The 26,152-nt window shown below is 39.7% G+C and overlaps 1 protein-coding gene across 3 annotated transcripts in view; it reads right to left on the minus strand.

Annotated features, from left to right (window-relative positions):
• B3GALT1 (beta-1,3-galactosyltransferase 1) overlaps nucleotides 1-26,152 on the minus strand; it is a 426,145-nt gene that overhangs the window by 389,945 nt on the left and 10,048 nt on the right. For 2 of the 3 annotated variants that reach the window (XM_089523299.1, XM_089523297.1), the window contains exons 1-2: nucleotides 2,599-2,632; nucleotides 159-224 (exon numbers count right to left, since the gene is read on the minus strand). The exons of the other annotated variant lie outside the window; for it this stretch is intronic. The gene's annotated coding sequence lies outside the window, so the exon portion shown is untranslated. Of the gene's footprint in view, nucleotides 1-158; nucleotides 225-2,598; nucleotides 2,633-26,152 lie in introns of those variants that run through there. 3 annotated transcript variants of the gene reach the window in all.

Raw genomic sequence — 26,152 nt, forward strand, 5'->3', positions numbered from 1 at the left:
AGTTGGCTCAATAAGTCTGCTTATAAGATCCAAGCCAATGTCAGATCACAAAAAGTTTAGAATGATGTTAAATACCGCATTCTTTTAAATAAAGTTTTTAGTGTAAGGAAAAGTATCTTCCGTTCATCCACGGAAGGGGCTAATTTCAACTGACTCACCCTTGATTTTCAATCCCTTGTGCCGTGTTCCACAACATTCAGATAACTGGCTTTGGAAAGGAAGATCTGCATGAATGAAGGGCCAGGAACAGTTAATTTCCAGGAATGACAGAGTTATAGCTTGTTAAAACAAAGTCAAATTATTATGTAGAGAGACACAAAAGGCACCTTCTGTCCAGAGCTGATCTATATTAGTTAAAAGTGACTGTCATCTCTTTGTTACTCACTCACATATGCCACCTCTAGCCACTGCCTAACCTGCTGGATGCCTCAGGCCATATTCCAAATGCTGAGGATGTTTAGTATTCAACTAGAAGGGAAAGTCAGAATAGACAATGCAGAAATTGGAGCCAGATTTAGCTCTGAATGAGACCTCAAGAATTCACTATCAGGTGGGCCTTCAAATACAGAATCAATAAGCAGCATTTTAGTTTCCTAGTGATGTTTGCCATTGTAGGAAAATAAAATGGTTGCTTGTGCTGCAACTGCCATGATCAGGAGCCCAGGATAGGTGGAGGGAAGAGATTTTTTCAGGGGTAATGCCCCAAAGGTTGCATTACTTTGAAAAGGGAACAGCCTGTTGCACTTCTTGGGGGAAATGGAAGACGTTTATGTAAAGAGTGTCGGCTAGTCTCCCTTATCTGGAATTCCGAAATCCAAAATATTCCAAAAACCCAAACATTTGTCATGGGTGGCAGAAATAATGACACTTTTGCTTTCTGATATCTCTCTATGTGAACAAACTTTATTCGTGCACAAAGTTATATTGTATAAAATTACCTTCAGGTTATGTGTATAAGGTGTACATGAAACATAAATGAATTGCACATTTATACTTCAGTCCCACCTCCAAGATATCTCATTATGTACATATGTGCCAATACAGGTATTCCCACATCCAAAAAAAATTTGAATTCCAAAACAGTCTTGGTCCCAAGCATTTCAGATAAGGGAGGCTCAACAAGTAATCCAGATGAAGCTAATCTTCCCTGAAAGCATTTACACATTGCATTGCTTTACAGCCATAGTTCCATAGTCTTCCGAGGCGAAAAAAATGGGGCAGTTTCCTTCTTCTCCTGATTCCTATCTTTCTTACTTTTATGCAAATTTTGCCCGTTCAAAAGATAAAAGGAGAGATGAAAGTCTTTCATCAAAAGGAAGGAAGCTATGTAGTAATCAAAAGTAAACTGTGCTAAAGTGCTGTTGACAAGCAAAATTCTTCTTTAAGACAATAGCTTGCTTTCCAGTTACTATGAAAACATGATGCCAAAAAAACAAACTATTTTTTTATTTTACAGAGTCACTAATTAATAGCATTCCTCCTTCATTTGTCTGCTGTGCTATAGACAAGTCTGCCATATGTAGGAATACCCAGTCCCATTTGCCTTAACACTAATGAGAACAGAACAGAAAGGGGGGGGGGGGGGGCTAAAGAAAGCCTTAAAATTATTTTTTAGGAAAAAATGTTTAATCATACTTTAATCATACAGTGCCCTCCTTCCTTTGAAAAGCATTCATTTACTGAAGAGCTATGCCTGAACAGTAGAGCTAAATCATAAAGGGCTAAGACCTTCCATAGAGACCTGACAAATCTCACCTTAAAAATATGTCTAGTTGTTAACATTAAGTAGATTTCAAATTTATACTTCTAACTCAAATTATACAACAGTCACTTCACCCACACAACCATATAGTATATTTAATTCTTGTTAAATATTTTGGTACCTGTCTAATCAAGACCATGACATTCTTTGCATTACGTCCTACATGCCAACAAGTAAACTACTTGTTTGACTGGTCACTGGTACATTCAAAAGTATAGGTGATGATGATAAAAAGCAGGAAGCTTTCTAAGTTAAGCATTTTGGTGGAAGCTCCAGCCTTTTACTCATGCCCTAGGGCTTCATGGCAATTCACTCCATCATTTAGACACAAGTCAAGATTTATGAGCCAACATAGTATAGTGGTTTGAGTACTGGACTAGGCCTCCAGGAGACTAGGGTTCAAATCTCCACTCAGTCATGGAAACCCGCTGGATGACCTTGTGCAAGTCACACTTTCTCAACCTCAGAGAAAGGCAAATGCAAACTCTCTTTGGAGAAATCTTGGTAAGAAAGGCCTGTGACAGGTTTGCCTTAGAGTCACTATAAATCGGAGATTACCTGAAGACACACAACAACAATAATAACAAAAAACTCATGAGCTTTTTCAGACCCAAACTACTTTCAGACTTTAATGTGATGGAAAATTAATGAATATGAAACATGGAAGAAGATGTTTTGTGACATGAAGCTCATCACCCATCCCAGTCTATGAGCATTCATTAGAACATATTTGAAGGGCTGCCTGAACCTATATGGATCTGACTGATCCAAACAGTTCAACTTGTAGGCTGTATGATGGAATAAAATAGTAACATTAAAACGTGCCACAAAATTACCTTTTCTTTTAACATGGAAAAAGGCTAACATGGCTGACTCTTTGAAAACTGCTCACAGGAATTACATTATCCCAAAGCATCATCTGCATGAAAAGAAAAAAAAGGGTAACTAAGATATCAACAACAACTTCTACAAAGTGGAAGCAAGGGTGCTCCTCCAGCTTTTGAGATCAGAGGCACCCATTTCTTCTACAAGTGGGCACTTGCAGACAGCTGGAAAAACTTGTGCTATTCAGCGTAGGCTGAACTGATTTTCTTTGCATTTCTGTTAGGTCTTACAGGACTCAAAGAAATTTCCTTAGGCTTACTGAAATGATTTTAGCATCCTTTAAAATTCTTTAGATGTTTCACCTGATGTGAAGTTCTCCGCCTACCAGTTCACTTGAATATCACTTGAGGTTAAGCTTCAGCAGGGAAGCCTAGTTATTTGTGTCCTGTAGGGTTTTCACCTGACTGTGTTTGAAGTGTGGGATTGTGTATGCATGCACACGCAACCCAACTAGCCATGCTTTCTCTTTCAACATTTGTTCATTTCCTAGACTGCTTCTTAGTGAGCTCAAAACTAGATCTACTTCCAATAAATAAAAATGCAATAAAAACATAATCCAAAATATCAGTAAAACCACCACTATAGTCCAAACTGAGAAACAAGACGAGTGTGAAATACCATCCCACAGATTCAGAATCTAATTAAGGCCCGTTACAGACCGCCCAAAAGGGGCGGTCTTGGGCCGCTGCCAGTTGCAGCGCGGAGGAGTCCCTTCAGAACGCACTTCAGTGCACCCGACCAAATAGAAAAGGTTTCAAATCCATGTGGACAAATGATTATAGGTTTTCAAAGCATGTCCTACTGGACATAGTGGAGTCATGTGACCCCTCTAGGAACAAGCCCCATCAATAGGAACCAGTTTTGGACCCCTCAGAATCACATGGCCTTATTGTGGTTGATTTCAAATGGACACTCCAACTGGACCCAGTAGGGTCATGTGACTCCTCTAGGAACACACCTCACCACCCTGACCAATATCAACCCATTTCAGACCCCTCAGAATCATAGGGTCTGAACCAGATGACCAATAAGAAACCTAAATTGGAATTGCCATATATCCTTGAATGTAATGGCAATAGTTGCGATATAAACAACTACCAAAATTAAAATTACACCTTTAAATTACAGTGTCATATGCACAGCCTAAATATATTTACATAAACATAGTTTCATGATGTTAAAGTGAAAATTTTGTAAAATGTGAAGTTTTCCCAAAAATCTTAAAAGAATATTTTTTTTAATTCAAAAATTTTGAAATTTTAAATTTAATTAAAAAACAAACCTGGACCTTTCCTTTCTCCTCCTACTGAGCCTCACCCCACTCACACTCTCTCTTCAGCATTTTAATGGGACACAGGCGAACAGCCCATTTCTGCAAAAACACATATGTTTGAGGTATAGTGATATAATGCCCCCTTAAGGTGTCAACTAGTGCAGCTCGCACATCCTAGTGATGCCAGTGATAGTGTTTACAAATTAATATATTGCTGTTACTTGTTCCTGTGTTAAAACAGGAACCCACTGCCTCACTCTTAATTTTAGTTAGTTTGATTAGTTATTTTTTGTGGGTGGGAACAGGACTGACATGAGAATAGCATAAAATCTGAAAAAATCTTATCAATGTATGTCTAAAATGTTTAAAAACTGCCTTTAAACTAACTCTTAGAAATCTCACAATGAAACTTCTGCCTTCAAAGCTCTCTGTGTTTGTAGTTTTGTTTTGTTTTTTGTGGGCTTTTCAGGCTATATGGCCATGTTCTAGAAGAGTTTATTTCTGACATTTTGGCAGCATCTGTGACTGGCATCTTCAGATACTGGCAAAGTAACCTTGCCAACATAAAAAAGTATCCTTGCCAAGGATCACTGGGACAATTCATACTCTAACACTGTTCTGAATTTGATCTTAATTAAACAGGGAAAGAACAGGAACACATTTATTCTCCTTGAATACTGAAAATCAGGTATTCTATAAGAAAAGGAAGGAAACAATCCTCCTCTGACACAAGGAATAGAGCCCAAAGATAGCAACAGCACAAATTTAGATTGAATAACAGCAGTGAGGAAATTGAACATGTTGCCCAAGAAAGCTATAGAATCTCTTATCACTAGAGGTTTTAAAGAAGCTAGATAGAAATCTCTGTGGGATACTTCTTGGTTTAGAATTTCCTGCTCTGAGCTTGGGTTGGATTATGCCTGCCAATGTCTTTATGTTTTTTTGTGATTCTACCTGGTACTAGTTTGCAATTCTGTTAGCAAAGGCAGTCAGCAGAAATTTCAATCAGATTTAGATGAAATACTGTGAAATGGTGCTGAGAACTTGTGGATCCAGGAGCCTGAGAAGTCACATGAATAAATATATTGAAGAACTAGGGACCAGGAATTTTAACACTAACATTTTGCTATTTGTTCAGGGGGTTAAGAGACAAAAAGGAAGATATCCAATAAAATTCCCTTCATCAATAACATGGGCAGAACATTATTTCTTGTTATGTCAGTACATACTCAGCACCCATTGTTGAGAACAGCCTATTGTGTAGCACTGTTTTCTTTTCTATCACCGCCTCTTCATTGTGTTGTACTGCACTAGATGTAGAGTTTATTTTCTATCATTTCTATCATTTGCAGCTAACAGGTTTTTTGGAAGTGGGGGAATGTAATTTTATTTGTTCCAAATTTGCATTATGTAAAGATTACTTCATGTAGGAAAATAAGGCATGATCAAAAAGCCCATTTCAGAAATGTATTGCTGTGCTATGATATTCTTTTTTCTCTGAAATGTGTCAAATTCTCTATATTAAGTCATTATTCTAGAAAATAGTTGGATCTATCTTCCTGCACAAGCCTTCTGCCAAGAGAAGGGTTCTACATACCAACAGAAAGTACAGTTGGCCTTCGCTATCCCCGAGGATTGCAGAAATAATCTAGTTTGGCATCACTGTAACCTGAATGGCTCAATGCCATGGAATTTTGTAATTTGTAATTTTGTGAGATATTTAGCCCTCTCTGTTAGAGAATTTGGATACCACAACAACCTACAATTCCCAGAATTCCATAGTATTGAGCCATGGCAGTTAAAATGGTGTCAAATTGGATTATTTCTGTAGTACGGATGCGGTTCAGGTCTTCATGCAATAAAGATTTGTTAGACTCTGTAAACATGGGCAAAAGACCATAAAGCAGGTGACAATTATATAAATATGAAACATCTGTTCACCATCTGTCTATTGAAGGGCATATAGAATGACATCCTAATACCAGTATCCTGGAATAGATCTCTATTGGTTTAAACAGAACTTATTGCAAGTTAGTAGACTTTCTGGTTAAGACCAGGACTGGGGAGTAGTGGTGATTTTGAGGTTACTCCTTGCCCTACTCCAAAGTAAGATATTTTTTCTTAATGTTATTTCTACTCCTACTCCTGTAAATACCTCATACTCCTTTACTCCTTACTCCTACTCCCCAACCCTGGGGAAAAGCCTTGGTTGCTTTGCAAGGCTTGTGTGTATGTGTGTGTGTGTAAGTTTGCTTTTTGCCTCCCAGTCCCTTTTCCTGTGCAATATACTAAAAATAGTGTTTGCATGTACAGTACAATATAATAACAGGAATAAGGAGTAACAAATATATTGTGTGACTCCTTATTCCTACTCCCACTCCTGTAAAAAACCTCTTACTCCTTTACTCCTACTTCTACTCCTCAACCCTGGTTAAGACCATACTGTCAAGAGAGTACTATCAAAATGCTAAAGGATGTTTTCTGGGCACATCTTTTAAGATGAATTTCATACATACATACATACATACATACACTTACTACTATATTCTTCAACTAAAAAAGGTTTACAGAAAGGTTTATACAACCTGCCCTCAGGCCTACAGTCAAAATTACATGAGACACAAGGGACATAGGTAGGCAAGAGAGAGGAGGAAAATCCTGATATGATGGTTCCTCGGTAGCCCTTCTGGTAGCAGAATAACACTTCAACGCAGTGAAATTATTCATTGCTCTTTCCTCCTCCAATACACCTATGGTGGTGCATTTCATTACATATGTGTGCTTGTGAGCAAATAAAGAGCTAAAAGTGTGAGGCATGGAAAACAAGAGTACACCTACAGCACATTCACTGGGCAGCAACATCAATCTATTTTGTGTGGCTTATTGCTAACTAGGGGCCTGAGCAAATGGGCAGGATACCAGACCCTGGGCCAGCACTTGCCATGCCATGGGCCTGCTGCCACTGTTGCATCTATTTTAAAGGCCCCTGCCTCAGCGTACAAAGGTGCAAAAGCGGCACCTGGCTACACCCGTGTGGGCAGGCATCTTTTTGCTGTCAGAAGGCCTTTGGCATGATGTGACAGTACAACAGGTACAGGGCACATGGGGTCATTTGTTTTGTTGGCTGTCAACAAAATTCCAAGGCAAACAGCCCATCTTTTTGGACCAGAGTAAGGCTGTTTTGGGCAGGGATCAATCTGGGACTGCTGTATTGGGTCCAGACAGGATGACATTAGGTGAAGGGAGGTAGTAGCTGTGCAATACACCTCCCACTTGTCACTCTGTTATTATGAATCTGATCTAATGTATGCTGGGGATATTCTAGCAGGAAACAGAGTCAAAAAAGGAGGAATTCATCTTCTTGCAAAAGGTGACACAGCCCCCTCCCCCAATAAAATCATATGACTTGAAGAGTAGAAAATATGGACAGTTAACCACAGTGAACATGGACTCAAATGGATCAGAGGACAGCCCTTCTCAGAGAGACAAGTAAGTAGATTTTGCTATACACTTTCTTTGCTGTTGTTATAAGAAGAACTGCAGCCAATACTTCTACCATTTCAAATGTGGTTCTCTTTGTCCAGCACTTTTTCTTCTTCACCATGTAGTCTAATCCAAGTCAAAACAAAGAACAAGCAAAAATCAAAAGCTCTCAAGCTGAGCAGTTTACTTTCTGATGGCCCCGGGGTGGACTATTTGTTTATTTGTTTGATAAAAAGAAGCTTCTAACAATCAGAAACCTGTAGCTATTAAAAGGCTTTCTTGGCATTTGAGTACCTCCTCTCTGTGAATTCCCTGGCTTAGAGGTTGCAAGTCTTAATAGCTTCAGAAAGCCTGAAATTAAAGGACTGCCCTCAAAAGTGAGGGCAATGCATTGCCTGTTATTAATCTAGCCCTGGGTATGTTTAAGGTTGGGAGTTCTATTCAGAACCCTTCAGACAAGACTGATGCTGGTGTGCTGGCTGACAGAATTACAGGGCTGTCAAATGCTGCTCTAACCTGCTTGCTGATATCACAGTCACAGCCATGGGGCTTCTTTAGGTTCAAAGAAAAAGCTGATTCTCTCGCAAAGGAAAAATCAGGCAGTAGAAGATTGTTTCTGAAATGCTACTGAAGCTTTTTCAAAACAGTACAGCAGAGGAGACTACATAAATGAGACCTACATTTTCAAAGGCACAGGACTGGTTCATGTCTGCATGCTCATCACTTGAAGATTAAGATCAAAGAATAATGGTCAAGTATGAGCAACCACCACAGATCAGACCCCGACTCCTCTTGGTAGCTTACGGCAACATAACCAGGGATTATGCAAGTGTTTTTGTGAGCATTGTCTATAGGGGTACACATTTCCTTCTTGCACAACACCTTTTCTTCAGCTCTACAACTGCAGTCGGATAGTGCTGGGACAGAACAGTCTCCTGGCACCATTCAGTTACTGTTGCACAAGGGAAGTTGCAGTAGCCATCATCATTTAGACCTCCAGTGTAACTTTGTTGTTTACTGCCCTCAAATCAACCCCAACGCATGGTGACCCTGTGGAAGAGACCTCTCCAAGCTCCCCTATCCTCCACTGCTCTGCTTAGATCCTGCAAATCCATTCATGTGGCCTCTCTAATTGAATCCATTCATCTGGCATATCGTCTTCCTCTCTTTCTACTACCCTCTACCTTTCCTAGCATTATTATCTTTTGTAAAGTCTTGAAAAGTCATCTTGGCTTCCAGGGAGTGATCATCCTTAATTTGTTCATGGTATCCTCAGCACTTTTCTCCAGTACGACATCTCAAATGAATTGATTTTCTTTCTGTCCGCTTTCTTCACTGTCCAGCTCATGGAAATTTATGTTCTGGCAGCATTGAACAGGACCTTCATCACAGTAGTTCCACCACCTTACATATCACCATCATCATCTGTGTAGTTATTTCACACATTCAGCAGCTTCTTATATATGGGTATGTGTGTGGATTCTGTGCATTTCCAGTGCATGTTTTTATTCCATAGCTATTTCTATGATATGTGTTGTGACTTTTGGAGAAGGAACACAAATACTGCCAAATGTATACAATACACATCCATACAGAATAATTTTTCTTGCGAATAGGATTATATAGACAGCAACACTACTTTTTTCAATTCTGCTGTTTGGCTTTCAATCAAATCAGGCCAACAAACCTTGACCCAGAGGCACTGAAAGATTCTACAATATCCTAAAACTAGTACCGTAATATTAAGAAGGCATAATGGGTGGTTCAGTCAGCTCTGACAAAGCAGGGATTTAAACACAATGTTCCTCATATAAATTCAATTATCAGCCAATATCTGCCTTCAGGCCAGTAATCAAAGAGAGAGAGTCTTCTACCCTACAAATAAACTCCCCACGTGAATGATTAAATTATCCCGAGCAAGCCATTTCATGCAAAAATCATGGGGAAGCTCAACTTTGAAAGGACAATCAAGTTTCTAAAATTACTTCTTTGGTTTGAAACATCTCCATCTGGGCTGCAATAATCCCCCAGCTAACATTTTAAAGGTAATCTTATGACAGGAGGGCACATAATGCAGGATTGAAATGAGACAGTAACTTCCAACCTGCAGGAACAAATATCTAATCAGAATTAATGTCAGTATTACAGGCGTACAGCTTCCCAAAGCCAGCAGCAGCATTCAGCACAACGGGGGTTTTGGTACTGTTTTAAATGTGTGCGTTTTTAAACCATGTCATTTTTGTTTTAAACTTTAATAATATTTTAACTGTTGTACAATACCTTTGGAACCTCCATGACTTTATAGACTAGGGTTCAGATCCCTGCTCTGCAATGGAAACCCAGTGGGTGACCTTGTGCAAGTCACACTCTATCAGCCTCACATGAAGGTAAAAGCAAAAACCCCTCTGAACAAATCTTGTCAAGAAAACCCTGATGGGTTTGCCTTAGGGTTGCCATAAAATCACAAATGGCTTGAAGACACACAGCAACAGCAGCAGCAACAACAACAACTTCTTTACCTGGGCATCAGAGCAGGCTGAGAGGCAATAAACAAATGTTTTAATAAAATAAAATACAAGTAAAGTGGGCCCTCAGTATCTGCAGATTCAATAGCCACGGATTTGAGCAACTGCGGATTGAATGTACATGTGAAAGGGATCTAGGAGTTCTAGTAGACAACAAGATGAACATGAGTCAAGTGTGATGTGGCAGCTAAAAAGACCTGCATCAACGGAAGTATAATGTGTAGGAAAGTAATAGTGTCACCCTATTCTGCTTTGGTCAGGATTCACCTGGAATATTGTGTCCAGTTTTAGGTGCCACGGTTCAAAAGGGATGGTGAGAAGCTGAACCGTATCCAGAGGAGGGCCACCGAAATGGTGATGGGTCTTGAAACATGCCCTATGATGAGAGACTCAGGGAGCTGGGTGTGTTTAGCTTGGAAAAGAGAAAGTTAGGAGGTGATTTTTTGAGGTTTTTAAACAGAGACTGGGTGGCATCTATTGGGAGTGCCTTGACTGTGTTTTCCTGCTTAACGTGGGGTTGGACTTGATGGCCCTTGTGGTCTCTTCCAACTCTATGATGCCATGAAATGAAGAAACATTTAATTTTTTAAACTTGCAATGACAGGCTGAGAAGCGTTCTCAGGGCAATAGTGAGAGCTGCAGCAGCAACACCCGGGCAAACCAATGCCTCCCTCCCCCATGGAAGTCAATCCCACCACAAATCCACAGTCAGAACTCAGATCTCTTCCTCACTCTTTCCCACCTCCTGATTACAAAGCCACTGCCAAAGTTTAATCACCCTGCTTCATTCTGTTTCCCACCCTCTCACAATTAATCCTCTCCCAGAACTGAAACTGCCTCACTCCATTTCCCACTTTCTAACAAGGAAGCCTCTGCTAGAATTTAAACTCCTGTCTCATGCTGTTTCCCACTTTCTCACTTTCCTTTCATGATGGGAAGGTGGGGAAGAATGGAGGAAGAATCCCTTCCCTATGTCTGGACTGTGCCACCTAGGTATTTTTACAAGTTAAAATACATAGTGACTTCAACATCCATGTTTTTTGGTATCCACAGGGGGTACTGGAATCAAACCCACATGGATACAGAGGGTCCACTGCAAATTATCGCAACAACTGCAGAGACACCACTGGGCAGAAGCCAGTGCATCCATACTATTTTTATTTATTTATTTATGGTATTTATATCCCGCCCTTCAGCCCTAAAGGCTCTCAGAGCAGCTTACAATTATTATTTTTAATAAGATGGTTCCCTGCCCCCAGGCTTGCAATCTAAAATACACAACACAAAAGGAAAAGGGAATGGTGGTGGGAAAGGGGATGAGGTCCAGTGGTTATTCTCTCCCTCTGAGGCCTGGACCAAAGCAGATGGACTGGAGGGAGGGCTCTTCTTCTTCAGGCATTTTTAACCTTGTTTAACTTTGTTTCCATACATCTATTTTTGGCATAAGCTTACCTCTAACAGAATGTGACTAATTGTGTCAAGTGATAAGCAGTCAATTAAAAATATATAATGTAGAGAGCAAACTCCTGGGAGAGTCAGAAATTGCCGACACCATGTTATATGGACTACATAACTCCCCAAGTTCAAAATGCACTCCCAAACTTCTGTATTTCCTAATAGTTGGTATGCTTCCATGGTAAGAATGTTCATCATTCACTTCAATAAAGTTTCTATGGCAACAAACCCATTAGGAGGTGGAAGAGCAAATGTCAGATTTTAGTATAGTGTTTTCTAATTCTCTCCTACCCTGGATAAAACTGGAGACAGAAAGTGTCCCCATCCAGGAGGAGCACAGCAGTAGTTTGGTGGGACACTGAACGAAGGCAGGCATTTTTCTCTCCTTACTCCTTCAAAATGTGTAGTGAGAAAGCTAGATCATAAGCTGCAACAAAGGAAAGCAACTATCAGGGCAAATAGGCTAAAAAGAGATAATACAGTAGTAACTGTCAGTCAACATTTGTTGTCACTGGTCATCAATTTCCCCTCCCCTTTTGGTGTTACTAATAATGACATCACTCTGAAAAGGAGGTTGAACTACTGGTGAGATATACAGTGGGCCCTTGGTATCTGCTGGGGTTTGGTTCCAAAACTTGCCATGGATACCAAAATCCATGGGTGCTCAAGTCTCATTAAATGCAATGGCATAGTAAAATGGTGTCTCTTTCCTTTTGGGAATTTATATATTTTTTGAATATTTTCAAATTGTGGATGGTTGAATCCATGGATAAAGAATCTGTGGATACGAAGGGCCGACTGTATCTGAAGAGAGTGTTCACTGTAGAGATAAAGGAATCCTATTTTCTATAAATGAAGTGCTTTGTGTTACCTCTCTGTTCAGTCTACATTGACATGTCAGATTTTTTTGACAACACTGTTTTTCACACTCCCTTCTTGCTTTTTTACCCATCTATACCACACATGAGGGCGGGGGGGGGGCATAATACATATATTTGGACTGGTAACAGCTGGGTTCAAACTAATTACAAACTATGATTCTCACAACATGGCTTTGAGCCATCCATGGTCTCTAATCTTAACACTCTCAGGTTGTAGTCAGGAGAGGATAGGATCACCTTCTTGTCTCCTGTCCGGAGTGGTTCAGTGAAAGGGTGAGATAAAAGTGACATTAGCAATAATGAATAAAAAAAATTCAGCAGTCCATGCTGCCCTGCAGACTACTTCTGCTGAATCTGTTATGTACAAAGCAGGTCCTGGAAATGACTTTCCATGCCAAGTAGAGAAATTTTGTACCCTGGCTACAGAGACATACACTGCTGGAGGATGCCAATACTTAATATGAAAAACTGGCAAAGATCTATGCAGGGTAATCCTAGAGAGTTAGAGCAGTCTGAACTGCCAGACCCCTTGAGGCCTGAAGAAAATGTCACTAGCAGAGAATTCCGGCAATAAAGGAAGATAAAAACAATGTCATTCTTGTGAATGGGATGATGCCTATAACATTGTAGGCAGCTGGCAAACCTGATCTGGAATCCCAGGTAGAGGAGGGGGGGGGGGGTGCTATGAAAAGCCAAAATCTTTCATTCTTGTTGAAAGGTGAAGGGCATGTCTAGAAAGGGTAGAGAGATTAAGGTAGAGCTTGAAAACTTTTTTAAAATTAACTCCCAGAATCTTAGAACTTTATCACACCACGTTCTCCAGGTATGGATGAGAATGGAACAGAAGGGGCCAGGAACGAGTGGGGGACACATTTTACTGCACACTGAAGTCCCTCACTCGTTCCATTCCATTCCCCACCCATTCCCCATCTGTTCCAGACAGGGCAATTTCTGGGAAGTGTTCAGAACACTTCTCAAAAATTGCCCCCTCTGGGGATGGATTGGGAGCGGAAGAGAGGGGAACGGAACGAGTGAGGGACTTCCTTGTGTGTGGTAAAATGCATCCCCCACTCGTTCCATTCCCTGCCAAGCTCCTTTTGTCCTATTCTCATCCCTGCCTGGAGCCCTGTGCAATAAAGTTCTTAGAGTTGGTGGAATTTGTAACCAAAGAAGCAAATTTTCCATCCCTGTCCCAGTCTAAATAGAAAATACTGGGCTTCCTGTAAAAATGTCACATTAGCCCAAAATACACCCTAATAACTCTCCAGGATAAGGAGGTTAGCTCTCCATCTATAACAGGCCAGCTACCATCTTCTTTAAGCAACCAATAGCATGCATCTTCTTGTGGTTGCAGGAATTCCACCAACACTGTGGGGAGTATTGAGGAAAATGAGTGGAAATGTAGAGCAGGGTTTGGCAACTGAGAGCAACAGTGCCAACAAAATAGTCTTCCTTGCTTGCTAAGTTAGAATCCTTACCAATAGTAACCCAGTAGTAATGTATAGTATACAGGGATGAGAAACATATGCCTTTCCAAATGTTGTTGGACTACAGCTCCCAACACCATTCCTCAGTAGCTATGCTGGCTAAGGGTTTGGGAACTATGGTCCAACAACTTCTTGAGCTCCATACATTCACAGATATTTGTCATGCTGGTGTACTTCTCATAGATAGGAGACAAAATGACAGGGGACCTGGACATATAATGTCTTTGTATGGCAAGAATAGCTCATCATGCAAACCACCTGTTCCACAGTTATTGAGGATGCAGAAATCTAACACCCACACAGTTATTTGGGATGCGGGGTCTACACCTCTTTTTTATTTGGCTTCACAGAATTCTGTAGTTCATGGAGTCCAGACCCTGAGTCACCACTTTCTTTCTTCATTGGCCCACCACATTTTCAGCTTTGACTTTTGTGGATTTCCTTAATATGTTCTCTCTAGGAATTTCTAGTCTTCCAACTGAACTCTGGGGCCAACATCTGGCAGAGGTTGACCACAGAGTCACACAAGAGGATCTAGAGATTCACTTTTCACTTTCATGGTCGCCCTGCACCCCTAATCTCATTAAATATGCAGAGCTCACTGTAGTTCCTACATTTGCCCCGGCTATGATTGGTGATCCCAGGATTCTAGCAAAAACAACATTAAGTACTGCAAGCCCACACATACCTGAGGCAAGATCATTTTATTTTTCAGCCAGAGCTAAACTAGGTAGGATGGTGAATGTGTAATTTCCTTTAATACAAAAAAACAAAACAAAAACAAAATCACTTTCTAACTTTAGGGACATAATAGCATAGGTTGGTTGCTCAGATAATTATCAGGCATGCAGGAGAACAAGGAAAGAAAGTTAATCCTTTCCCTTCCTTGTGGTCCAGGAAAGTCCCTACTCTGAAGATGCTATCTATTTTGGAAGGAAACCCTTAGTTGGAGTCAATGAGGATTTTCATTGAAACCACAGCAAATAAGATTTATTCATTAGATGCCTTGTAAAACTGTCCACTGGGCACTGTACAACAGTTAAGGATATAGCAATAAAACAGCAGAGATCACAGTATATCACTGAAAGCTAGCACAGAATAAAACCCTAGTAAAATAAATAAAAACCCAATAAGCACATTCCAAAGAAGCACAATAAAATACAAAGCTAAAAGAAACCACCAGAAGTCAAAACTTTAAAGAATAAAGCTAAAATATTTCAAATCTTTGAGTGCCTTGGAGAACAAAACAAAAGGTTTATTCTGGTGCTGAACAGACAATAATGTGGGGGCCACAAATGAGAGCTTTCCTAGGGAATGAGTTCCAAAGCCAGGAGGCCACCACTTTGTCTTTCATTGAAACCTACAAAAACCTTAGTGCAGTTCTGATAGTTTGTTGTTGTTGTTGTTGTTGTTTTGTCTAACTTATTCCCACAGAAATGATATCATTTGCATTTTTAAAAAAGAAATTCTGCACATTAAATGCCAGGAGGAATTTAAGTTTGCATTGCCTCATTCATATGATGTCTCTGTAACAAGGGCAATGGCCATTTTCAGTCTTCTTACCCTTGCTACTGGCTTCAGGATCACATGACTGTCTACCCCAGCTATATCAAGTCTCACTGAGTCTACTTACCTACATCTAAAATATGATTGTAAAGAATATCCACAAATTTTCCTCTTCTCAAAAATAGGGATGCCATAACCCGGCGGCCCCTGTGACAAACCCGCTTTTGGGGGCCCCCTCCCGGTCCCGGTCCGGTTTGGCCCCTAGCCCCTGGTTCGGCCTTCCCCTGCCTCCTCCCCGCTGTCCTGCGTGGCTGTGCGCCACTCTCCCCACCTGGCGCACTGGCGTAGCCTAGAGAGCAGGTCTTCAGGACATCTGCCACTCAGAGCTTTTGCCCGCCCACGTTGGTATATATGCCTTGCAAAAGGCCTTACTTTCCAGGTTACAGTGAGAAAAGAAAAAAAAGGCCATAAATCGTTCATGTTTCACTGGGAGTCTAAATGCCTCATCTTTTAAATGTCTACCACTCAGTATTGTTGTAATTCTTTATCACAGGATCGTTTTTGAGGCCCTAAACACCTTTACTTGTAATATGCAAATTTCTCCCGAAGCTGACCAATGGGAAACAAGCAATCAGCCCTCCACTTGGGTTGGTTTTCAATGGCTTGGTGAAGGAAGAGATTTTGCTTTGGGGTTTGGGGTAGCAAAAGGCTGCAGAAATAGTTTGACCCTCCCTTAAACATCCATGGCTTAGTGCTATGGGATTCTGGGAATTGTAGTTTCTTGTGGCACCAGAGCTCTTTTGACAAAAGGAGGCTGAATGGTCCACAGAGGAGGCGTTGCCTGGGGGCAGAGCCAATTGCCAGCAGTGAGGAGGCTGCGATGATGAGGAAAAGCAGGGGCTCCTCCTCCGGATGGTCCTGGCCACTTCCCTTGGCTCTCTCCCTCCTCCTCCTTCTCTCAGAGCTCATTCACACTCCTTGGCTTTTCTCTCCCCCCCCCCCCCTTCTGCACTTTGAGACCCCTTTAACTGCCAAAGCTCAATGCTCTGGAATTCTGGTGTCTGTGAGGCATTTGGCCTTCTCTGTCAGAGAGCTCTGGTGCCACAATAAACTACAATTCCCAGGATTTCATAGCACTGAGCCCTGGCAGTCCAAGCAGTGTGTTTTGGACACAGAGATCCTCCAAATGAATCCAGTCTCTAGCTTTTATATCTCTCTCACACACTGCAGGAATAATAATCCTGGGAATGCTAGTGTTTGGGAGACATTGAGACTTCTCTGTCAGTGATGGCTCTGAGGCCACAATAGACTACAATTCCCAGGATTCCCCAGCACTGAGCAGTCTCAAACTGGACCATTTCCTCAGTGTGGATGCACCTGGGGAGAAATTCTGGGCACTGCAGTTCAACTACGTTTGGAGGGTTATGGGACTCCCTGTCAGAGATAGCTCTGGGGCCACAGTGTACTACAATTCCCAGCATTCCCCAGCACTAACCCAGGACAGTTAAGTCACTCTCGAACTGGATTATTTCCTCAGTGTGGATGCAGCTTTGGTGAGGAACTCTGGGCATTTCAGTCCAGCATTGTTTTATTTCTGCAGTGTATTTTGGACCAGAGTCAAGGTGACCAGGCATCCTCCTCCTTTTCCAGGACATGTCCTCTTCAGTCAAATTTCAAAATGTCCTCCATTTGGATCATGGCTAAGAAGCATGGATTTATAATTACATGGGTGTTTTTAGCTTTTATTTTTGGCCATGTCCTACATTTATTTGCTTGGGTGCCCTACATTTTGGGGTGAGGGCATTGGTCACCTTGGTCAGAGAGCTTTCCAGGGGTTAACTGCCATTCTGCTGTGGTGCTGGAACAAACCACCATTCCCAGAATTCCATAGCATTCAGCCGAGGCAGTTGAAGTGATCTCAAACCAGATTATTTCTCCAGTGTAGATGCAGCCCAAGCCCTTTGCCTCTCTTATGCCTGAGATTTCAAAGCCCAGCCCTGGCACCACAACAAACTACAAATCCCAGGATTCCATAGGATGGAGTGATGAGAGTGAAAGCAGTGTGGCAGCAGCCTAAGTGTGCTTAATGCAGTTCTTAACATGGTGCACCTCTTGCCTACAGAGTCTCACAAGCCTTTTTTGTTTAACAACTTGTACCCATTAACTCCATTTCATGTCTTCTTTATTTAGTGGGGAGGAATACAGACAAAACAAGTCAAAATGAAGAAAAACCAAAGTCCCTTGAGCATGTTCTATATGCATAGCCATGTTAACCCATGTTCAGTGTTAAACCCAAAGGGTTTGGTTGTAGAATAAGCCTCTGAAATATGCAAGAGGCAATGTTAAAATAAAGCCATGTTCAATGCCCAAATGTGCTGTTTGGAATGGGGAGAGGGGGTTGGCCAGAAAGGGAAGTATATTTCTGCGATCTGTCTAGGAATAATGTCAAAATGTGCTCCATTTTGATCATGCCTAAGAAACATGCATTTATATGAACATTTCTTTAAAAAGCCTTATTTTTTTCATGTGTCCTCCATTTTTAAAAAACGTGTCCTACATTTGAAAATGTTGTCCTGCATTTGTCCTACATTTGTCCTGGTTTGGAGGTCCTGACTTATGGCAACCCTACTCAAAAAGAAAGTGTCAACACATTAAGACAACTTACTGAAGCAATACCTAGCCACTACAAGATTTTTTTTGCACTTTGAGGCTTTTTTCATGCAAAAAGTTCTATTGGGGGGGGGGGGTTAGTGGGGAAAAACTGGGTTTGGCAAAAACCTTACATTTTTGTGTAGCAAATAATGTCTTCTGTGAAAACATCCACCTTGAATCTCATTGTGGAAGAAAGGTGGTATATAAATCCTTGAAATAATAATAATAATAATAATAAGTAAAATAAAATCTACATTTTGCACAAAAAAAGTTCCAAAATGTGGAAATCATTTAAAATGTGCAAAATTCTCATAGTTACACCCAGCAATACATATCTACAATTTCCAGATATTCTGAGCCCATGGAGTGGAGGGAGAATAGGGTTTTAAAAATTGGGGGTGAAAATTGAACTTTTTGGGTTTTTTTAAAAAAAAACCAGTGTGATACTAGCATCTTTATAGACTGAAAGTAAGTTTCTTACTTTAGAAACCTAAAATGCATTTTATTCCTAATATGATGTAATTTTGTTTGGCATACATTATTTTGTATATTAAAAGTACAGATCAGTCAGACAACACTTACAAGCTGAATTCCCTTTTAAATTTTAATTTTGGTGATGGTGGTGTTGCAAATGGAGCTACAGGTCCTGAACCAAAAGTCTTTGGTTTTGTTACTTTATTTGTAGCAGGCAAAGAACAATAAAAATAGAAGAAATAATAAATATAAGAAAACTGTGAAAATCATTTTGTCTTCTATGATCTTCATTACTGTCAAGCATATACCACTCATTCCAAAAAGAAGTGAGAAAAGATTACAAACATCAGGAACTGCAATGATCAAATGTGGTACATTGTCTCTTATAAAAGCCTTCCTATTACATAGTTTTGGGGAGGGGAACTGGGTTAATAAATATATGAACACCTTGTCTTAAACATTTGATTAATCATTATAAAAGAAAATATTCCAAAATCCATATTTTAATTTTAATACATCAGTTTTTTCAGGGGAAAAATATTCTGGGGAAAAATGTCTGGTTGTTTTCTTCCCATTCCCCCCCCCCCACACACACACACACACATCCTTTTGCATCTCTACTCAGTGGGAGAAACTGTTTGCAATAATTCATGAAAAGATTTACATCTCTAATTTAAAGAGCATTCAAATTAGACAACTATTGACAAAATACACTGCATCACATTTGGGAGAAAGTATCTTCATATTATGTATTTAAAACCATTCCCAGCTGAGGTGCTCTTCTATACTATCCGATCAAACTCTCTAAGCACAGATTTCATTATAAACACACCTGATCTCCTGTGAATAAATAAAACTAGCACTTTGCGAACTGAAAAAGTATCTCTTTAATGCCTTTCAAGGACATAGGCATTCATTATATTCTAGGTGACAGTAACTTAAATGAGAAATAAGTACTGTGAAAGTAATCAGTATGATACAGTTTGTGGATTGGCTTCAAGAATCCATTGCTGTCTTTCTGAAGACTGGATATTGTTCCTCCAAAAGAAGAAATTTACAGATTATACGCCAAAATAAATACAGTTCAGGTTTAATCTCCTTTATCCAGAATTCCAAAATCTGAAATACTCCAAGATCAAAAATTATCCACATGATGGCTGAGATAGAGAAACCTTTGTTTTCTAATGATTCAATCTACATACATTTTGTTTCATGTATAAAATTATTAAAAAATATTGTGTATAAGATTACCTTTAGGTTATGTATATAAGATGTGTACCAAACATAAATGAATTTCATGTTTAGATTTGGGTCTTATCTTCAAGATATTTCATTATCTATATGCAGACATTACAAAATATTAAAAAACCTGAAATCCTAACCACCTCTGGTCCCAAGCATTTCAAATAAGGGATACTCAGCCTGTACTTTAAATATGATGAGATTGCATATATCTCAACATAAATGGGCCCTGATTATTCCTTGTAATTACTACAGCAAATATTTCATCAATTGATTAGTTAGCATTAGCCTTCCCCAAATGTGGCCCTTCCAGATATGCTAGATTACAGTTTTCTCACCCATCTGCCAGTGCCACTCTGGTTAGAGGGATATACATTTTGCTTTTACAGACAAGTAAAGACTTTTATGTTTCAGCAGGCATTTGATGAGTGCCTATATAGGGCCCAACTCACCTAAACAATGCACTGGATCCTACAAATTGTTGAACTGGTGTCTGTCTGTCTGTCTCATGATATATGTTTTAAACTGGTTTTACATTTTTTTAATTGCTTGATCTTGTTTTAAATTGTATCCTGTGAATTTTTAACATTATTTTTAACTTGTAAGCTGCTTTGAGCCCCAAACTGGAGAAAAGATGGGCTAGAAATAGATATAATAGCAATAAGGATAATGGCAGCTATAAAACATGTCTGGAGGGTGCTGGTTTGGGGGAAACTAAATTAGATTATCTTTAAAAATGTTAACAGTACAATCATTGGCAGTCTACTAAGTGATCACCAATTATTTCAGTAGGACTTACTTCCATTGAATACCACTGTAGATACGTGTACTCTGTTACCTTTTGGATGGTACTGTATTAGCTACAAGGATAAAGTAACAAGGTATGTTTTAAGTATCTAAAGAAAGAAAAAGGAGACATAATGGTTCCCTAACAGAAAAATGTTAAAAACTCAAGAATAACCACATGGAGAATATGAAATATTGGTTTCCCATAGGGCGGTATACAAATAAATATTATTATTATTATTATTATTATTATTATTATTATTATTATTATTATCTACCTTCACAAATTCACATCTCACATGTTCACATATTTTAATGAATATGTAAATCCAAGTTTATTTGGATTGTAATCAAACAAAAATAGCTTATGACTGAGCATGACTTGTGGACCAATATACATTTTGGTTTGATATATTTAAAATAGTTCTGTTAAATTAATCTCGCAATCGCAAAAATAACTATACTTTAACAGTGCACAACAAGTGTACTTACTTGGTGGTATACACTGAAAAAGTGTGAAGTGCTTTGCTTATTTCAGAGATCATTATAATAATTATTGACTCAAGTGATGACAAAATAACTAGGCAATCAACCTTATTATTCATCCCTTTCTGGCTTAGTAATTTTTACTGGTGTTCTGTACATGAGACCCAGAATATTACATCTCTAAATGTATGGCCAAAATTAAATCACACATACATTTTAAATCACATTAATCATCACTTCATTCAATGTGCATCACTACCACTTTATCCAGACTAAATATCATTTAAATATCTCTTCAGCTGATACAAAAGAAGGCACTAATGCCACCCCATTTGCCTGCTCCAGAAGCTAGAAACAAGAAAACAGCTGCTTTATACCAAGACAGACGTTCGGATCAGATTTTTCTCCTCTTACTGCCAACAACTCTGAGTTTGACAAATTTTTCCCAGTCTCACCTAAGATACTTTCATGTGCAAAAAAATGTACTCTGCCACTGAGCCATGGTGTTTTGTATTTATTGAAATGTTTATATCCCATCCTTTATATGAGAATCTCAATAAAATCAGTATCTGTCAGATTGCCCTCAGATACCCTGCCACTAGATTCAGATACAATTTCTTCCTGTTTTCAGACAAGCAAGCATTCTTGATAATTTTACACTTCCAAGACCATTTTAGTGCCTTAAAAAAACAAAAAAACAAACTCACATTGCAAATATTACTCTAAATTTCTGGCTCTGGTTCAAATCCCTTAAATAAAAAAACACCAATTATGTATCTAGAGACATGGGGCACATCTACACTGGCCACTTAATCTGGGACCAGTCTGAAGCATTATACCCCAGGCTTTCTCCAGACTGTCCACAATGGAGACTACATGCACTGGGCCAAATCCAGTGCAATGCCAAATTCTTGAGCACATAATACCACATCAGCCCTGCTAGCTGTGTCCCGCCTCACTGGCCAGAGCTGTGCCCCATTTTGACCAGGCAGGCTCTCACTCTTGCCTCTGAGGGAACAGTGGTGGCAGCTCTGAAAACAGCCGGGAAGGGGAATGGCACATCACTTGGTGTGTGGACAACAAATGGGGCTGAATTAGATCCAATCCACATGTCAACACACCAAAAGAACCTGAGGTCACTCAAGGGTTTCTGGGCAACACTGGGATTTTCTCCAACTTTGCTTAGTTCAGAGTAAAGTCAGGTTAAGGACCAGAACCTGTGGTATCTTCCCAGAAGTACACTGTGAGGTCTGCCAGCACTGGCTTCAGGGTGAGACTGGCATTTTTCCCTGGTGTAGACAAGCCCATGGTGAGGGATAAGGGCAATAAAACAAGAAAGCAGAGCTAAACATTTTTAAGGGAAGTATGCTCAAAAAAGACCATGCTAGTAGCACAACATGGTCTGCTCTTTCATCCTTATTGCAAAGTGTATATACCTACCCATTCTTCTGTTTCTTTCCCCCAGTTTACAGGCACAGAATTACACTGTATGTGGACTGAAGAATAGCTCTCTGCATGTTCCAAAATATGATCTCAAGGAATGATACCCACTTAACTGGAAATAAGTCTCATTGAATTCAATAGGCCTGACTTTTGAGTAGACAGAGGACTGTATTGCCAATTTAATTTATGGAGGAACTAAAACCACTGAGACAAATTAAGCATGAACAGGTTCCAGTTTTTCTGAGGGATGCAATTCAATTGCCTACTAATCACTTACAAACCTCTGCATGATTACAAACTTCCATTGTATTCAGTTATTAAGGCTGACTTCCAGGTATATGTATCTAAGGTTGTAGCCTTAATCTGGATCTAACGTGCATTTTAAACTTTTACATATAAAAGTCCATATACAAACAACAATAAACACAAGTTAAAACCCCAATGTAAAGCCCAGAGAAAATGTGCATAAATGCCCAGCAATTTTACCATTCCTTGTGGGAATCTGACAAAGAGCAAGCCAGGAAGACAACCTCAAATAATCTGTTATGAAGATAAGTTTGAAATTTAGGAGACTATTTCACTGCCTTTCCTCCCAGCTTTGGTGTGGGCTGAAACTTTTTTAAAAAAATTAATACAGGTGTTATCGCACTCCTCTGTGCCCAGTCCAGAGGCATCCTGTACCAATCTTGGCATCCCATTGCTGGTCCATACTTCTCTGGCACTTTTTGAAAGAACTGAATTTTCCCGTTCTTTCAAAAAGTGCTGGAGAAATACAGATCACGCACAGGATGCCAAGATTGTTATGGGATGCCTCAGGACAGGGTATGGTTTTAAAGTTTCAGCCTGTGCCGTGGCTGGGAGGAAAGACAGTGCAATAATCACCTGAATTTCCACTACCTCAAATTCAAAGTGTCAAGGTAAAATCTGCAAATCTATTATTTTGCCAATAATACATTACACAGCTGTGCTATGACAGTAAAATGAAAATGGGAGGACAAAGTCAAAAGACTTGGATTCAAACAGGATATAAGCTGCCAAGTATGCCTCCACAATACTGAAGCTTTGAAATACACATGACCTTGTTCTTCTCACCTCCTCTCACATAAGACCTTTGGCATAAATCCAAGCATCCATTAAGAAGGCCATCTTCTAATCAAACAAATCAACTGCTAATATTTTGATTTAGCTAACCTACAATGTATACCCTCTTATGTGACAGGATACCCCAAAAAAGTCAATGTGACTTGATTCTAAGGAGATTATTAAGTCAAAAAGAATTTCTATGTAAGAATGAGCCAACTGTATTGTTTTGACATCACTATACAAATTTCTGTGTGCACAGATCGAGTCTCTTATACTTCAATGTCCTCAAGCATTCATAGGAACATGTTGCCACACTCTCCCACCACAATTAAAACCTGAATATGTCAGCTACAATCTTTCCTAAGAAGGTCTTGTCAGATAACAATTATCCATACCTTAATAATATTACTGCTAGTGTAACACAAGGTTACTCTTTTAAAAGCCTGCAGAAGTTTCCAAATGCAACTGCAATACTGCTGACCTGTGTGCAGAATTAAGATTACATTCAGTGGTGACTAGCAGCTTCCACCCCAATCATTCAAACCGTGTGGTGATCCCATGTATTTTCTTCCTCTTACCACCCCATCATCATTTGCTTGCTCACTCATGCAGAGATCTGCAATGTATGTATGGGAGGGGGGATGAAGTGTGTGAGATCTCCCATGAGTGAGAAAGTAAATGATTGGGGAGAGAGGGAATGTATACGCTCCATTCACTGAAATAAAAACAAGGGCACAATGCTGATCAGGGAAGGAGGATGGTGGGAGGAAGAGTACAGAGAATAAAAACAAATGTGACATTTAGGCAGGGGAGAGGAAGATGGAGGGGGAAGCTCTATCTAACCTCTCACCGCTAATTTCTTGGCTGGACATTTCCATAAATAGATAAAATACATAAAATAAAATTAGATAGATAGATAGATAGATAGATAGATAGATAGATAGATAGATAGAATACTGTTATTTTTTATTTCTCCATTGTGTGTGTGTATACATTTCAAATTTTCTCACTCACTCACTGGGGTGGTAAACAGAGAAAGAGGATTGGGTGGGGAAGCATCCAAACAGAATGCAAGGTGGTCTATTGACAAGCAAACAATCAGTTAGGCTAACTACCACCTCACTATGTTTGTGACTGTGTGGTCATTGCAGGCCAGGGAAATGCAAGTTGATGCTGATTACTTTTTTTTGTCACTGTAGATAATTTCTAAGATTAAAATCCAGAATGGATTCACAAATTGACTGATATCAGAGACAGTTACTACCACCTGAATGATCTGCACTACTTGCCAACTCCCCTCACCCAGGCTCAGTTCAAGGCACTAATTCCAGATTTTAAATTTTTCAATGATTGTAGGTTTTGAGTATCTCAGCAGATGTTTGTCTCATTAGAAATAGGGACACCCCCACCCTAGATTTAGTAACAAACAGGAACCTGCCTAGCCATTATGATCTGCAAGAGAAACTTTCTTCACAATTACAACTACTGAGAGAAACTTTACTGATGTGGATGTGAGATAATGCTTCCTTGTCCTGTGTTGTTCTCAGATTCCATTAGGAATTAGATTCCTTTCTCTTGCTTGTTTTAGAAAAGATGCTAAAATTCATCTTTTTATTTTGGTATTTCTGGTCCTTTTAGTAGTTTTAATATTTTTAGAGCAATAACATCCAAAATCGACAAAACAGAGATATCTTTATTGGGCCAACCCAAATGCACAAAATACACGTTGCAAGTTTTCAAAGCTCTACTGACTTCTTCTTCAGTCAAAGGGGTTAAAATCATACAGGAGAAAAAAAATATGACAATGTTAGTCGTATGCCTGCATTTTGTTAAGATGTTGTGGTGGTTGTTCTCAGTTGTTATGGAGGGATATTCATGTAGACAGGGAGGCCCTTCCTCCTTCTGGTCAAGTCTTGATAATGGGATTTAAATGTTATTTTCTGGACTTTTAAGAATCTCCCAGTACCCATACACTACCACATCAATGGTAGCATACTGCTGTGAGCATTAAATATTTCCCACAAGCAACACAGAATAACTTCCCCAGTACAATTCTAGAAATGCAACAAGATGGAAGTAATTTTCACCTAGTCTATCACATTGCTCAATTATTGTGTCTTCAGTTAAAGCAGGTATTTCATTCAATGCTAAAGGGAGGTGCAGTCAGTACCTTAGCAAGAGTTACTCTAGCTAAGAATAATAAATAGTTCATTCTAATTTTTTTTAAGTGAGAAGGAACAGAATAGTAAGTAGGCCAGTGGGAACCTCTGTGCTCTAACAGACAGTGCACAAAATTTGAAATAGGGAGACCCAATTCACTCTAAATCTCATTAAATCTCTCCCCCCCCCCCCCCATGAAGAACAGGTCAAATGGTGCGTTGTACAAAAAGGATTTGTAACACATGCATTTCTCCCCCCCCCCCCCCCAAAAAAAAAAATCTGTCCAGGATTGCAATTTAGAGGGATGGAAATCAACTTTTGTCCTTTGTTTTTGTCCAATGTCCAAAGACTCACTCACAAAGCTACTATTTACTCAGCAGAAAGACAGCATAACTGGGGTAGAGAAATGGTACAGGGAACAAAGGGTAACATCCCCTTCCCTGCCATTAGTACTCACAGGAAACTCGCAGCCACTTTTTGTACAAAAAGGTATGGTCAGTTCTTAGTATATAAAACACTAGTAATGCAACATTTAGTTGGTTCGTAAGACCACAGAGTTGTGGGATACA

Source organism: Sceloporus occidentalis, unplaced genomic scaffold, assembly GCF_023333645.1.
Source record: "Sceloporus occidentalis isolate IW3139 unplaced genomic scaffold, rSceOcc1.0.p SCAF_4, whole genome shotgun sequence".
NCBI classification, from domain to species: Eukaryota; Metazoa; Chordata; class Lepidosauria; order Squamata; family Phrynosomatidae; genus Sceloporus; species Sceloporus occidentalis.